Source organism: Camelus ferus, chromosome 1 (assembly GCF_009834535.1).
Source record: "Camelus ferus isolate YT-003-E chromosome 1, BCGSAC_Cfer_1.0, whole genome shotgun sequence".
NCBI lineage: Eukaryota > Metazoa > Chordata > Mammalia > Artiodactyla > Camelidae > Camelus > Camelus ferus.
The window spans coordinates 78583835-78599298 of record NC_045696.1 but is presented as its reverse complement, the minus strand read 5'-3'; the positions used below and the strand labels follow the sequence as shown (position 1 = coordinate 78599298).

Below are 15464 nucleotides of genomic sequence, written 5' to 3'. Positions count from 1 at the left end.
GAAAAGTACACAAAATGTATATATAATGTACATTGAAGAATATATTTGTAATGAATTTCCAAGGATAGAGAACAATTAAATAATTTACAGCATATCCATATATGGATCTTAAACAATTTTTAAGGAATATTTTATAAGATTAGTATATGACAATATACTGCCATGTTAAAATACAAAACTACATCTTAACTTTGATATCAGTTTTGATTTACAAAAATATACACATACACATATGTATGTACATATATATGTATTTATTTCAGGATTTAATAAAACTGAGTATTGTTTTATTTCCTTTACTAATGCTATTTTTATTTTTTCAGATCAAATAATATGGCTTGTTGCAAATTATCTTAGATATATCATTTCCAAATATCAGTACTCTTTTGTACATATAAGTGTTTAATCTTGGTGATTCTCTTATGAGTAGTGTGTCAAAACAATCAAAATGGGTAGATTTGTAAAATTACCAAACAGTCAAAGTACTTCTATTTCTTTAAGATAAATAAGTATCAATAAAATACCTATTAATGTATTGTTACGTTTCAAATAATGTAGTAACAGAGTGATGATTAAATTTCACACCTTCAAACAGGCTGCCTTTTATTTTCATGAGCATGAAATTTAAATAAAAAATATTTGCTCTGGTTTTGCTTATTAAAATATACAGTATAAGCTTATTGCATGATTTGAATCACAATGGCAGGATTTTAGGTCCTTCCTGCATGGCCTTCATTCAGTAGGTCATTATGGAATGTCCAGTTTATTTCAAGGTGTTTGGTAGGCCATGGCAATAATAAAAAGAATAAGAAATGTTTTTTTCCTGTTGTTAAGAAATAATTTAGTAGAGAACAATTTTATAATATAGTGCTTCATTATTCATATAACAGAGGTACATGTAAGGAACTCTAAGACAAAGGACTCTAAGTCTGGGTGGGGTTTTCAAGGAAGATTAAAAGAGTGATGCATCTGAATTGAGGCTGGAAATGGGAGTCAGAGATGAAGGACAAAAGTAAAAGGCATTTCTGCCCAAAAAATGACATGAACTGAAATACAACCATGGCACTAGGAGACATTTCTGAAGGAATATCAGGCTTTTTAGAAAGATGATAATATTATGTTAACAGTATGAGTATAATCAATTAGGGAGACTGTGTAAGACTATCAAATTACCAACATAATAAAGGTAACTATAAAAATATGCTTTTGCATATTAACATAATATTCAGAAATATTGGTGAAGGAATTTGTTCCATATGAACGAATTTTCTAATAACATTTAGGGAGGGACAGTTTATTCATTCTTGATAAAAATACATTTCACTGTTTTTTGCTTCATTAAACAAACATGGTTTTTTCTCCTTTGTCCATTTTGCTTCTTTTGGAGTTTTTGGAGTTGATATAATTATCAAATATCTGTTTTTGCCCTTTGCTCTAATACAGCCATGTCTTCCTGTACTTTTTAAATAGGTGGCAATATTTGTCCTTACTTTAATGGCTTCAGATTTCTCTAATTTTTATGGTTCTTATGATTACTCTTTTTACCTTTTCTTGTCTCTTCCCTGATAAGGAGCCCTGTACCTTTTTCCAGTAGTTCTTCAAACACCTAACACTTTGACCTAATCAACTTTGGAAGTTTTGACAGCTCCTTTGGCAATTAAAAATTTTCATCATTTATTTTCTGGTTTGCTTAATTAAGTTTATGGGGCATCACAGTGTACACTAATTCTTGACAATTTTAATTTTTAACATTGTTCACATGCATGATATAATAAATGTATATTATTGACTTTTATATTACAGAACTTTCCATATGGTACAGTAAAATTAGAAATCAAACTATGACCCAGCGGTGTACATGTTTCCCCTAAAATAATTTTTAAAAATTATGTACCTTCTTGTATATTTTAAAATTTTCATCTCAGCTTTCTATCATAAATTTTATTGGTACAAATAATGTAATTTCTTATTAATATCACCATTAATTGTAATCAGTGGAACCTAAAATCATTTTAATTTGACACTTACCATCATCTATGTAAAAATACTTGAGCATGTTCTTTATTAATTAGACAATTTGCATTATTTCTTTTTCAACTTGAATATATGTTAGCTGGTGTTTAGAAGTCCTGAAGTATAGGTAGGTAACTTCCCTGTTCACCTCTCAGACTGTCATTTTGTAAACTCTTCTCAGGTTGGCTTGCTACTTGTAACTTTAAAAAAAGTGTCAGTAGGAAGAGAGGTTGGTATACAGTCTGATTTAGTCTAGAAATGTCAAAAGGTCAAAGGCCCTGGAGCACTTCTCCATCATGGGTGCCCATCAGTATCACGTGAGCAATGTCTTGTCTTCCAAATCCCTGTTCTTAGTCCCTGCCTTTAACTGCCCTGCATGGTACCCAGTCAGAAAAGGGAGAATTGAGTCCTCTTTAGCACTGCTTCAGAGGAAGGATTTACAGGGTCTTCTATCCTGGACAGCTATGTGATCCCAGGGAGTCCTGGCAGAATGCATCTGTGGAATTTAGCACCTGCTGTCTATGATATCTCTTAATGGGTAGAGCCCCTGGATTATTTTTATAAAGGCCTGATCAGTGAGTGTGAAGCTGCAAGGGGTGGTCTGCCTCCACCCAGAGGAGCCTGATAGAATGGGCTGCGGCTCTCCCCTCCCCACTTAACCTTGATGATTAGGACTAGCTGGCCAAGCCAAGCCAAGGGGGTGCTTGTCCCAGGACTCCATTCAGGACCAGGACCCCAGGGGAACTGGGAAAGAGTCAACTCAGCCAGGGTGTCTGGCCCTCAGAGTATCTCTTGCCTTTGTTTCCTCATGCCAGGGCCAGGCCTCTGAGTTTATGTGCGCTGGTCTTTGCATATGGCCCCAAGGTATAGGAGGGCCTGGCCTTTCTTGCTGCTAGTGGGAGACTTAAGACTTGGGATAATTTGGTGTATAGAGGAAGGCATTCAACTGTTGAGAGCTTGGGCTCTGGGTTTGAATTCTGACAAAAAATCACTTAACGAGGAGCTATTAAAAAATTTACACTGAGAGATACTGCATCCAGCCCATAATCTAGACTCCCTAAATCAGGATCTCCTGCAGTGTATACTACAAGCTCCTTGTGTATCCTCCTCCTCTTCCCTGGGCTAAGAACCATTTTCAGATTGCTTGTTGTCTGAATTGCTTGTTTCAATAAAAAGCGTTTATATTTTGTGACTCCAGAATAAACATATTTCGTTGTCTTGAAAATATAATTTTTAGAAGGGAAAGTGTTAATTAATGATACTGTTCACTCATTCAAGATTTATGCAGTGATTCTTGTGATGCCAGACACCGTTTTCAGTCCACAGAGTAGATTTTCTGCTTTCGTAGAGATTATGTTCTAGTGTCCGTGGGATAGCTGGGTAGATATTGTTAAAGAGGAACAGTACACAAGAAAGCAAATAGACAATTAAGATAATCATAGAAACCGACATGATTTGAGGAGGGAAAAACAGAGAATGAGCACACAGTGTTGACTTTGAAATAACAGAACTCTGCTATCCAATGATTTTGTTTCCTTACTGTGAACTGCTTTTTGGAGATACTGTTATGAAGCATGCATAATCAAAATAAAAAGGCAATCCCAAGTGCTTGGTATCTAAAGTTTGCAATATCATACTGCTATTTAGATACAACAGTGAAGTCATAGGAGGCCTAATGATTGTAGAACTTGAACCTAACAGCAGTTAGAGCAAGCAGAATACATAATAAAGAATACATGGATAGAAGACTGAACCAGGATTGGAAAGATTCTGTATTTCTTTTATTCTGTTTCAGACAGCAGAGACTTCTCTTTAGCTCAGTTTATGAAAATGCATTAGATTTATGCTTACCACCATATTAGTTCATGATACAGTTTTGTTTTATTTTTAACCAAAGAGATCCACTTAGATTCTTAATTAGCTTCTTAGATGGTAAACATTTTCTAATATTCATTTATTTATTGACCAAAATGACTGATGGGATATTGGAATGGATTAAGCAAAGACAAATGATACAAGATTTCTACTGCCATTAAGTATAAACTCACTCAAATTTTAAAATCTGATAAAGGACATTCAATCTGTATTCAAACTTCTTTGGTGGACAGAAGAATATGCTTAAGTAGCTCAAAAAGAGGCATTAATAAAATGCAATAAGAATTTAAAGATAGGGTGCTCAGTTCCAGTAGGAAGAGCCAAAGAAAGTACCAGGAAGGTCAAGAGACTGGGGAGGTTCTTCACAGGAGGGACATGTCACTAGGTAGAGAAAGCAGTGAAGGAGGTCTAGGCAGAAAATAGAATGTGCGTGTAAGTGTGCAGTTGGGAAGGTGTAAGTCTGTTTAAGAAGAAACATCTACTAGTCCACAGTGACTGTAGCTCAAGAGGAATAGTGTGAACAACTTTGGGGAAGGTTAGTTGATACTATAAGAGATCTCAGGCGTATCCCTGAAGAGGATCCTGACACGCTATAGAGTGATTTTTCTCTCTCATGGGATGCAGCTAGGAATTTTAAAACTATGACTATTAATCTGTTGTTTTTAAGCATGGTTTCCTAAGATATTTGTGCCTCTTCTCAAACGTAAGATACATGTCTACAAACATCACCTATAAATTCTCTGTTGAAAGTAATTCTTGGTTTAAAATTTATGCTTGCTTTAAGAATTATGTTTTTAGACTGCATTTCTAAAAGAGGTGAAAGGAGACTTGAGATAAACATTGTGACTGGCTGTCCTGATGCGACCACTTCCTCTGCCACTAGAACAATAATGGAAGGATGAGAGTGCCTTGTTTCACACCCTGCTATTCTCCCAGAGGCTGGATTATAAAGCAAGGGCAGTCCTTGGTTGTTACCTGATTGAAGAGGGAGCAGGCTTCAGCTCCAGGGCCAAGTTCACATAGGTAAAGAACCCCCGTGTCGGGCAACAGTTATGAAGAGTGCAGGGGCAATCTGGGCTTGGCTGAGAACCACCTAAAGAAGGAGTAAGTGATGAGTAAAACCCATTTCAATCTTTTTATCTTGTCATTTTGACTTTGTTGTAATAGACCATTGAAACTGTGGCTAAGGCGGTCCCTAAAATATTTGGGGTTGGATTTTAGTAAACTTAATACTAGGCTAAGGAACTTGGGTATTGTATTAACAGGCAAAAGGCCTAAAGAATTGGCACTTTTTGTTCATGTTGTTTTAATTACAAGAGTTACTTGCTTAGAGTTGTGCATTAAGAAAATTCATTTAATGTTTATTTGGAAAATGAGTCTGGAGGAGAAAAAACTTCAGAGTCTATGCCCATGTGAGGTAATATTTTCCCTTTAGAAAGACAGCTTTCTAATGTACTCTAGAACTTTTGAAGATAATTTGTTTTTTATAAGGTTTCTTTTTTCACATACATATTAGAAGATCGTGGGTCAATCTAGACATATTTTCTGGTAAGGCCATCATGTGTTAAATAAGTGTATTTTCCAATATCAGCCTGACTAAGCAAATTTCAACCTTATAAACTGTGACTGGAATATATAATTCATGTATATATTAAAGGGAATTACAGTTTAGGATGGATTCATAATGATATTGCCATTAAATTTTATGGCTCAATGGAGATTATTAGACTTTCGGAACCATGCTGTTTTTATAAAGGCCATAAGTAGAGAATGAATGTATTATTTCTTTTTGCTAACTATGAGAGTCTAGATAATGGACGAAAGACAATGCAAGTTTCATGTTATGTTAGTATGGGAAGGAGTCTTAGAAACGTTCCAATTCATAAATATGTTTATTTCTTAATGAGACCACACACACCAAGTAAAATACTGAAATGGTTACAGATGAGGTTTATAATCAGAATTAATGGGAAGTTAAAAAAATTCTTGGGTAGGACCCTTCAAAAATTTCCGTTCTGTAATTCTAGTGTGGCCTTAGGCTCTGGTTTTGAGTAAGGTCAGGTTTGAGAACCACTGCTATATTATGTCATGGGGTATTGTGAAATAGAGATAGAAATACAATAGAAAATAGAAGATAGGAACTTCCTTTTTGGTTTTGCTATGGTCTGGCTGAAAGAATACATTAATAATTAAGTGATATTTTCAAAGCTAGTGAAAGATGAATGAAAATTAATACGAGCAAAAAAAGAAAATACATTAGAAGAGTAAGCCAAGTATTATTTTTTATTTCTTTTTAAATTGTAAAAATGTACATGACTTAAAATTTGCCATTTTAACTATTTTTTGGTATGTATTTCAGTGACATTAAATACTTTCACATTACTATGCCACCACCAACATCCATTTCCCGATCTTTTTCATTTCCCAAAACTGAAATTTTTGAGCAAGAATTTCTATTTCCCTTCTTCCTCCAACTCCTGGCAAAAGCCATCTATTTTCTGTCTCTATTAATTTTCTGTGTCCCTCATTTAAATATAATTGCACACTATTTGTCCTTTTGTGTCTGGCTTATTTCACTTAGCATATTGCCTTCAAAAGTCATCCACACTGTAACATATGTCAGAATTTTGTTACTTTTTAAGGTTAAATAATATTCTGTTATTACTCTATATACCACATTTTGTTTATCTAATGATGGCATTTGGGTTGTTTCTAGCTCTTGGATATTGTGAATAGTGCTCCTATGGCATTGGCATACAAATATCTGTTTGAGCACCTGCTTTCAATTCTTTTGGGTATATACTTAGAAGTGGAATTGCTGGTTCATATGGTAACTCTATATTTAATTTTTAGAGGAACTACCATGCTATTTCCACATCAGCTAAACCATTTTATTTTCCTACTAGCAATGCATCTACTAGGTGAACCTAGTATTCTTACCTTCCCAATAGCTTATCAACTCTTTGGCAGAAACTACCTTTTGATTCTCTTGTATTCTTTTCCACTAAAACCCTGGTATGTATGATGTTTGCTACAAACTAAACATATCACAAAGGCTAAAAACTAATAAGTAGTTAGTTATTGTTGGCTTATCTTCACTCAGATGCAGCATATTTATGTGGTTGTAAACCCAAAGTGTAATAATTTAGTCTGGGGCACTGACTGGGAGTCAAATATAATTCTGAAACAAATAGAGGTGAATTTAACCCATCACTATTAAATTAGAACACTTTCAAAGCCAACACATTTGTGGCAGCATTTTTGTGTTAATGTTGACTGCTTCTCCTGATAACCTTTAAATGTTACCTATGTATCATTAAATATGATCTGCATGTATGTTTTGTATGTAATCATCAATAACTCTAAAAAATTTCCTAATGTTCAAACAGTTACAGTAATCTGAAAAATATTTTCAATTATCCTGGCAAGCTGAAGAGATAGTTACAGCTGCAAAGAAGTCAGCATCATTGTCTTTTTTGTTTTCTGTTGGCTACAAGGAGGCTAAGAGACAAATTTAATATTCAGTCTCCATAGCTACTTTTAGTATTAGCAACCTGATTGCCTGAATGCCTATTAACATGAGGATTTAAGGAATCTGGAATCACAAATCATTTTCGGTGGCAAATAGAATTTATATGTATATGTGTATATATATATATATATATATATATATGAATGAAGATGTAGTATATATATGTATATATATATAAGTGAATGAAGAATGAATGGATCAATGATCCAATGAATAAATATAAATAAGCTGAATCATATAGATATTTATTTCTAAAATGTATACTTTCTCTTGGTTACAAACCTTGGATTAAACTGGAATGTATAGGCTTAAAAGGAGAAACAAAATATCAGGACCAACCTTACATCTCAGGCTTTTAGGTTTGGATTTCAGAATCTGTGTTCTTATAGAATGTATAGTCCTGAAAAATGTTACTACTTTACACTTTTGTGTAAGCACTATATATTTCTTAAAAAAATGATATTTAAGACTAACAAATGTTACATGCTTGAGTATAGATAAACATTGTGTTTCTTAATTCATAAATAAAATGATCTACAAACTGCATCGAAGAGCAAATACAGCAAATAAAATCAACATAATTTTTGGATTTAATTTACAAAATGGGATTCAAATTGTCACTATAAGAATGTACCAGGCAGAAAACATTTAAGTAAAAAGTGGTTCTCTTTGTAAAAATAATTACTCCTTCCTATTTTTGTTAAATAAATGAATTGAGAAATTTATACATTAGGTTGTAGCATATCTTACTTGTAAATAATGATAATGAAGCGCATACATATCAATCATTGAATCCTGCTATCTTTATGGGTTTTATTTCAACTCACATAATTTATACTGCCTTCAAAATGGGCTCATAAATCTTTAGAGATTTTTTTCAGTATCTACTATTTCTATAAGGATCTCTGACTATTATCAGTTTTAGAGAGTTTATTCATCCCTGAGGACAATGAAAATAGCTTGAAAAGCAATTGCTTGGAAAGCATTTGGGGCTTTGGGATCTGAAAAGATTTGGGTTGTAATTCTGTCTCTGCCATTCGCTTAAAATGGGCTGTGAGGCAGTGATCAAGTTAGTTAGCGTTTCTTTAGCTTCACTTTCCTTGGTTGTAAAGTAATATTACAATATGTTATGATATGTATAGGATTATGGCAGGGATTCAGTGACTTAATATGTAAAGAAAGCCCTGCTCAGGATAGGCACCCAATACATGGTAATTATTATGGCTAACAAAGATAAACATAACAATAAACTGCTTACATTCTAATATTCACTAGTTTTTAATGCTACATCTAATAGGAATATGTCATAGTACACTATGGAGAATATGAAAAGCACCCTTTTTATATCTAAAAGTCACATATTGTTGAAGGTATGATCATGCTTACCAAAACTTGGTAGGGATCCAGAGGAAAAAGTGTGAGAGATTTGTTGTTATATGAAATTAAAGGGTTCACTCTAGCAGTGGATTTTGATCAAGTTAATAAAGTCCATTAAGTAAATGAGACACCTCAGTGATATTTATGTATTCAGTAATGAAAAAATTGGCCAAAGGGAAATCTATTTTTTGCATAGAAATATATTAATATATGACAGCAGAGTATTTTTGCATATGTTTATGGCAATAGGTGTACAATATCAAACATGTTTAGCACAAGATACTAAGGGTTCAAAACTGGGTAACCAATTAGGTAAGAGAAACAAGGTCAATGAATAAGGGATGAAAATTGTGAAGGAGGAAAGCAAACAATTGGAATTTCACCTATATGCTGTGAATAGGAATGATTTTTTGAAAATTTCTTCAGAAATAGAAAGTTCCAATTTAAAAAATCAAATACACATTACAAAATAGAAATAGACTCACAAACAGAAAACAAACTACTATATGTAAAACAGATAAACAACAAGGACCTACTGTACAGCACAGGGAACTATATTCAATATCTTGTAATTCCCTACAATGGGAAAGAATACAAATAAGTGTGTGTGTGTGTGTATATATATATATGTATGTATAGGTATATGTATACATATACATACAGACACACAGATGCACACACAATTGAATCACTTCGCTGTACACGTGAAGCTAACACAACATTGTAAATCAACTATACTTCAATAAAAATAAAAAAAATTGAATACACATACACATCTGTATTCAAGGGAGAACTTGAAACAAAAACAATAGCAGTCAAACGTATTAGAATAGATTTAAAATTAAGACTTTTTTACTGTAAAATGTTGAGTAACAGTGATATTTAGATTTGAATTCTATAATTTTTATTATACTATTACTTTGAGCATAGTTGCTTTTGTTTATGACACTTTAACATTAAATGTGTTTAAGATATATTATTACTACTTTATGTTAAAAGCAAATATTTATTGTATAGATAAGCTGGTAATAATTAATGAAAATATTACATATCCTGTCTGCTTTATATCTTTATTTTAATAATGTAATTTGACCTTATTTTTTCTTGAATAACATTACATTTGATTAAACTATTTTAGTACAAATGGATTGGACAAAAATAATGCCAAGTCTGATGACATAGTCTCTGAATTCTAATATTCACACGTTTTTAATTGTACATCTAAGTCACTGTTAACATTTGTAATTTCTTTTCCTACCTATTAATCTAAGGGCTTTAAATTTTGTTTAAGAATATGTTATAGTTCAAAGATGATCACATTTTGCTTATTAGAATTTTAATAAAAAATAAAAAGAATAATGTATATACATATGGCCTCTGCAGTTCACAAAGCCTTATCACATATAATTTCATTTCCTTCCCAAAGTCATCATGTGATGTGGCATGGGATTACTTTCACAGTTTTATAGGTGATGAAATTGAGACTCCATGAGGATAAATTACTTGCTCAAGGTTGCACTGGTAGTAATTATCAAAATTGAGACTTGGACTCATTATTAAAACTGGTTTGTGCATGGCAAAGTTTACAAAATCAGATGCTTGCAGTTGCTCCACAGTGAACAGAAATGGGTGGAGCCGATTGAATACTAGACACCTGGGAGGGATGTGGTTACTGGAAAGCACATGCCCTGTCTGGAGGGAGCAACAGTTCCTGGGTGTAACTGTATTGTCTTAAGCAAGACTGGGGACAGAGTTGCCAGACATTTGATTTCCTAAGAGAAGCTCAAAATCCAAATTTTATGTGAAATGCCTTTGTTTTAAATGTTGGCATCTAATTCAAAAGTTGAAAAAAGTAGACTAAGTGAGACAAATCTAAGGGTTGATGTTGCTGTCAATTTAGAACTTGTGACATATCCTTCATTCTTAAGTGGAATGAGTGTGTGTGGGGAACCTGATTATTCATATGGCTGTAAGTGTACAGTGGTAGAGGTATTGCTCTAAATCCCTTTCTCTACGACTGGCCCAGCTTTGTAACTAAAGGAGGATTTAGTGACAGTCTTTGTCACGTGATTTCCTTGATAGACCGTTTATTCTTTCATTTGCTCAACTATGTGTTGCATGCCAGTCACATACCTGACACTGTAGTGCAAGGAAGAGTATCGCATAGTATTTTGCCTCAAGTCTCAGTCCAAAGCATTCTAGTCATCAATACACTTCTATAAACAGGTGTTGGAAGCAAAAATGGAAAGCTGCATAGGGAAGGTAACATTTGCAAATCGTGTTTCCTGTGTAAAATCATAGACCATTTTACACAAAGGTTAAAGGGTGTTATGTGAGTGTGGAGACTCACATGTGTCAGTAAACAAAAATTTATTCTTACATGTATCTCACGATCCTACAACTCTTCCTCAAATAGGTAAACTTAAAATAAAAATGTTACCTTATTTAAAAAAAAAAAAGGTTTCTAGTATAGTACAATCTTGTTCGTAGGCATATAAAACACTACTAGATTGAACATTAGTACTTAATAACAACCTGGATTTTCAGAATCTGTGTATTTTCTAACCACACTTTTAATATTTTTTTCATTTTTGTTGCCACAGTAGACTTTCACACATGTACTTTATCCAAATATGTATTTGTTCTTTGAAAATATGAAAGTATAAAATATATAATATATATATAAAATATATAACAGATTTAACTCCTACAACAATTACATCTGTAGAGATCACCTACACACTTATATATATAAGTGTGTGTGTATATATAGAGTGAGATTGAGGGAGGGAAGGAGGGGAAGAGAGAGGTGTTGTATCATTTGATGAATTGTACTGAGTGCAATAATGAAAGCCTGTGGGCATATTTCTCTGTTGGCCTTCTATCAGAGAGTTGAGAGCCTAACATGATATATATAGTCTTAGTAACTAGATTGGCGTACTTGTACTTTTCTTAAGTCTTTATTTTATATATATATGTTTGTGTATGTGTCCTTGTATATAAAGATATAAATATATAACCTTTATATTTATATGCCTTTCAATTACATACATATGCATACCAGGCATATAGAAGAGCTCCATTCTTTTATGGTTTCTGATTGCTTTGATTATTTGAGTCTTATTTTCAATATCCTAAGAGATCACATATATCTTTTGTTTTGAGAACCGTTACATTCTCAGTGGAAATAGGCTAGAGGGACAGACAGAAAGAATAGCAGAGAGAAAGAAATACGCCATCCACAAACACCTTCAGACATGCACACACAGATGGTTGAGTGGAGTATAAATAAACTGGTTCAGTTTTCTCAAGTGACAGAGTAAGTTCACGTGGGAGCTGAAGTTGAGACCTAGGGTTCCTGTTTCTCATATCTTTTTGGCATAAATAGGACATTGTTTTAGACTAAATATTAATAACACTTTATCTCTGACAAGACATTATCCATTTCTATCTTATATACAAAAAGCATTTCTTGCACATTTTCTGAGAATTAGAGCTATGTTATAAAGCACATAAATGTAGGAAAATTTATAAATCCTCTCTGATAAAGATAATTGGTTCAATGTAAGAATCCAGTCAGTAATAACAGCTATGATACCAAGCATTTTAAAACTTTTCTTTTCTTCACCCTGTGGCAATGAACTGAACCTTCTGATGGGGATGGAATATGGTCCAGGGATTGGGAGGGGGGGTATAACATTAATCCAAAGGTACCTTCTACTGATAAGAACCTGTGTGTGTGTGTGTGTGTATCCTTGTCTTTTAAATTGCTGTGAGGGCCTTTGAATGGCTATAGTATTGTTTCTTAAACAATATTCTTTAAGATGCTCCCTGAAAAAGTGATCAAATAAGTGCAAAACACTGTGTACCTACCTGTTTCCTCTCTTGGAAATTCGTAGCTTATGTAAGCATATTAAAAACTCTTTAAAGAGTCTTTAAAGATTGAAGTATGCCCACTGTTAAGCCTTTGAATTTAGTTTAACCCAGTGTTTTCCCACATTATTTGACCATTGGCCCCTTTTCTTCCAATAGCTGCATCAACATCTCCTAGAACTAGTGCTCAGGAGAAGATACCAGGTAAAAATCAGCTTTGAAGGTGTGGAATTTCTCTTAAGAAACTTGTTTTCCTTTTCAGTATGATTATAGCCACCAATGGGTAGTCATGACCATCGCAGCCAAGCTATTGCTAAAGAAAGAATTTATGTTATAAGACATGTGGGTAAAGAGTCTTGGTTATTTATAGAGGAAACTAATGAGGCAAAATGTGGGAAGATATAAGCAGAAATGCCTTAACACACCAAGCTTAAATGAAGTTATGTTTTCCTTTTCATATCTAGCCATTGACTGATTGTTGTATGCTGTCATATGAAAGTAGTTCCATCTAAAAATAATTTATTATGTTTAGCCTAAGTCTTTTAAAAAATTTTTTTCTGCATTTGGCTGCATTCACTTATGTCATCCTTATGGGGAGAACAACTGATCTGGTTCTTTTAGTAAAGTCTTCGGTATTCCATTATCTTCTTCAGGAAAACAAATAAACAAAGAAACAAACAGTGCCCTTCTATCTCATGTAACTTTTGGCCCTGTTTTTATACCGTTTTATTTCTTTAGAATTGTGCTACCATTTAGAATATGATTTTTAAATTATTTTGTATGAAATTTGGTATGCCCATGTGGTATCATTGAACCAAAACCTTTCTGCTCCATTTTTTATCAGTGCATGTAATTAAGCTCCTTGGAAACCAACACAATTGCTACTTAATGCCTGTTTTAGCTGCATCTAAGCTATTGGCCTTTAGAAAATTAATAAATTCAGGGGACAACTTAATTTATTTGAGAGTCTATCTGAGGGGCAAAATAAATCCTTGGTTGGATATATGCAACTTGTAGTAAAGTTGGTACTGCATATGGCCATTGAAAGAAAGCTGAAAAATAGTTTTCGAGTATATACTAATATTTCTTTGCATTTGTATAGCATTCTTTAAAATCTGGTTATGTAAATGCTTTCTCGTTTGTTTTTTTAATTAAAGCAATAAGTTAGGCCTTATTACTCCTATTGTTTGAGAGAAAAAAACTGGGACACTGATAATGTTAAGTGATTTATAAAATATCATGTGGTTAACAAAGGGACAGAGCTCAGAGAAACATTTTCTACTAACCTCCTGTTTGTGCTTCTTTCTAAAATTAGGTTTTCATGTCCTTCAAATCATATGCAAAGAACATATTCTATTTTCTAATCTCTGCCTATTAAATGTTTGAATTAATGGCTCCTTCTGCTGCCTTTATTTTTAAATGAAATTTTAAACTGAAATTATTTCTTAAACTGAAATTATTTCTTAAACTATAACACACATATATATGGAAAAACAAACAAATCATATGTTTACATCTCCATGAAATTTCCCAAAATGAATACAACATGTAATCCACCACCCAAACCAAGAAACAGTGTATTATCAGCACCCAGGAAGCCCCTTCTGTACCATCCCTGTCACTAGCCTTCCTAAAGGTAACCACTGTCCTGACTTCCAACGTCATAGATTTGTTCTGCTTGTTTTGTAACTTTATATAAATTAAATTATGTGTAAACTCTTTTATTTCTGGCTTATTTCATCCACGTTGTTTCATCCATGTTGATGTGGACAGTGACTCCAGAAATACCCACATACCTAAAGACCTTTGATTTATGGAAGACAACTGAAAATCAGTAGACAATGGATAGCTTTTTCCATAAAGAAGGCCAAATCAACTGCATAGCCTTATAGGAAAAATTAATCTTGTCCCCTCCCTACACCATACACAAAAATCAGTTCTAGATGGATTATAGATCTAAATGTGAATTTTAAAATGGCAAAAATTCTAGAAGATAACTATGGGTCAGTTGAGAAACACTCTAAAATGAGATTAGACGTACAAAAGAGTTATTAGTAGAAATACTTTAGAGGGAAAATAGATAAGTATGCAGGGGAGGCAGGAAGAGTTATCAGACTGTAATACTGGTCTTACCTGTTCAGAGGAGAGAAGGAAGAAGAGTTGGATGAGAAAGTATTAGACTGCAGTGTGGTTCTAAGAAAGTTAAGCAGGTTGATAACAGTTCTCTAGTCAAATCCACCCATCAGAGCAGTCTCACACCTCCCAGAAGCAGGCCTGCTTTAGTATCCCTGCCATACTCAGTCATTAGCTGGCAGTAGACTATGGGAAATATGGCATCTCTGGATATGGTGATAAATTTCAGAGTACAACAGCTGCTGGTTGCCGGTTAATTATGATCCACAGAGTTGGAGATTTTTTGTAGCTACTGCAATGCCAGAAGGGGATATTTTTATGATTCTATGACTGACAAAGGTTTCTTAAAGAGGACACAGAAAACATCAACCATAAAGTGAAAAAAAATTACTGCACTCAATTAAAAACTTTGTAAATCAAAAGACATCATCAAGAGAGTGAGAAGGAAAATGAGAGAATTTGAGAAGAGATTTAAAATACACATAGTCCACAAAGGATGTGAATATAGCAAATATAAAGCATTTCTGCAAGTCAAAATGTAAAATAACAATCCAATTAAAAATGAGCAAAATATTTGAACAGGCAGTTTACAGAGTATAGTATTCAAATAGTAATGAATTAATAAAGTACTCATTTGCGTTAGTTATCAAGGCAATGAAAA

At 33.4% G+C, this 15464-nt stretch overlaps 1 protein-coding gene across 5 annotated transcripts in view; it reads left to right on the top strand.

Annotated features, from left to right (window-relative positions):
- Nucleotides 1–15464, top strand: part of NAALADL2 (N-acetylated alpha-linked acidic dipeptidase like 2) — a 1180690-nt gene that overhangs the window by 156398 nt on the left and 1008828 nt on the right. The gene's annotated exons all lie outside the window — the stretch shown is intronic.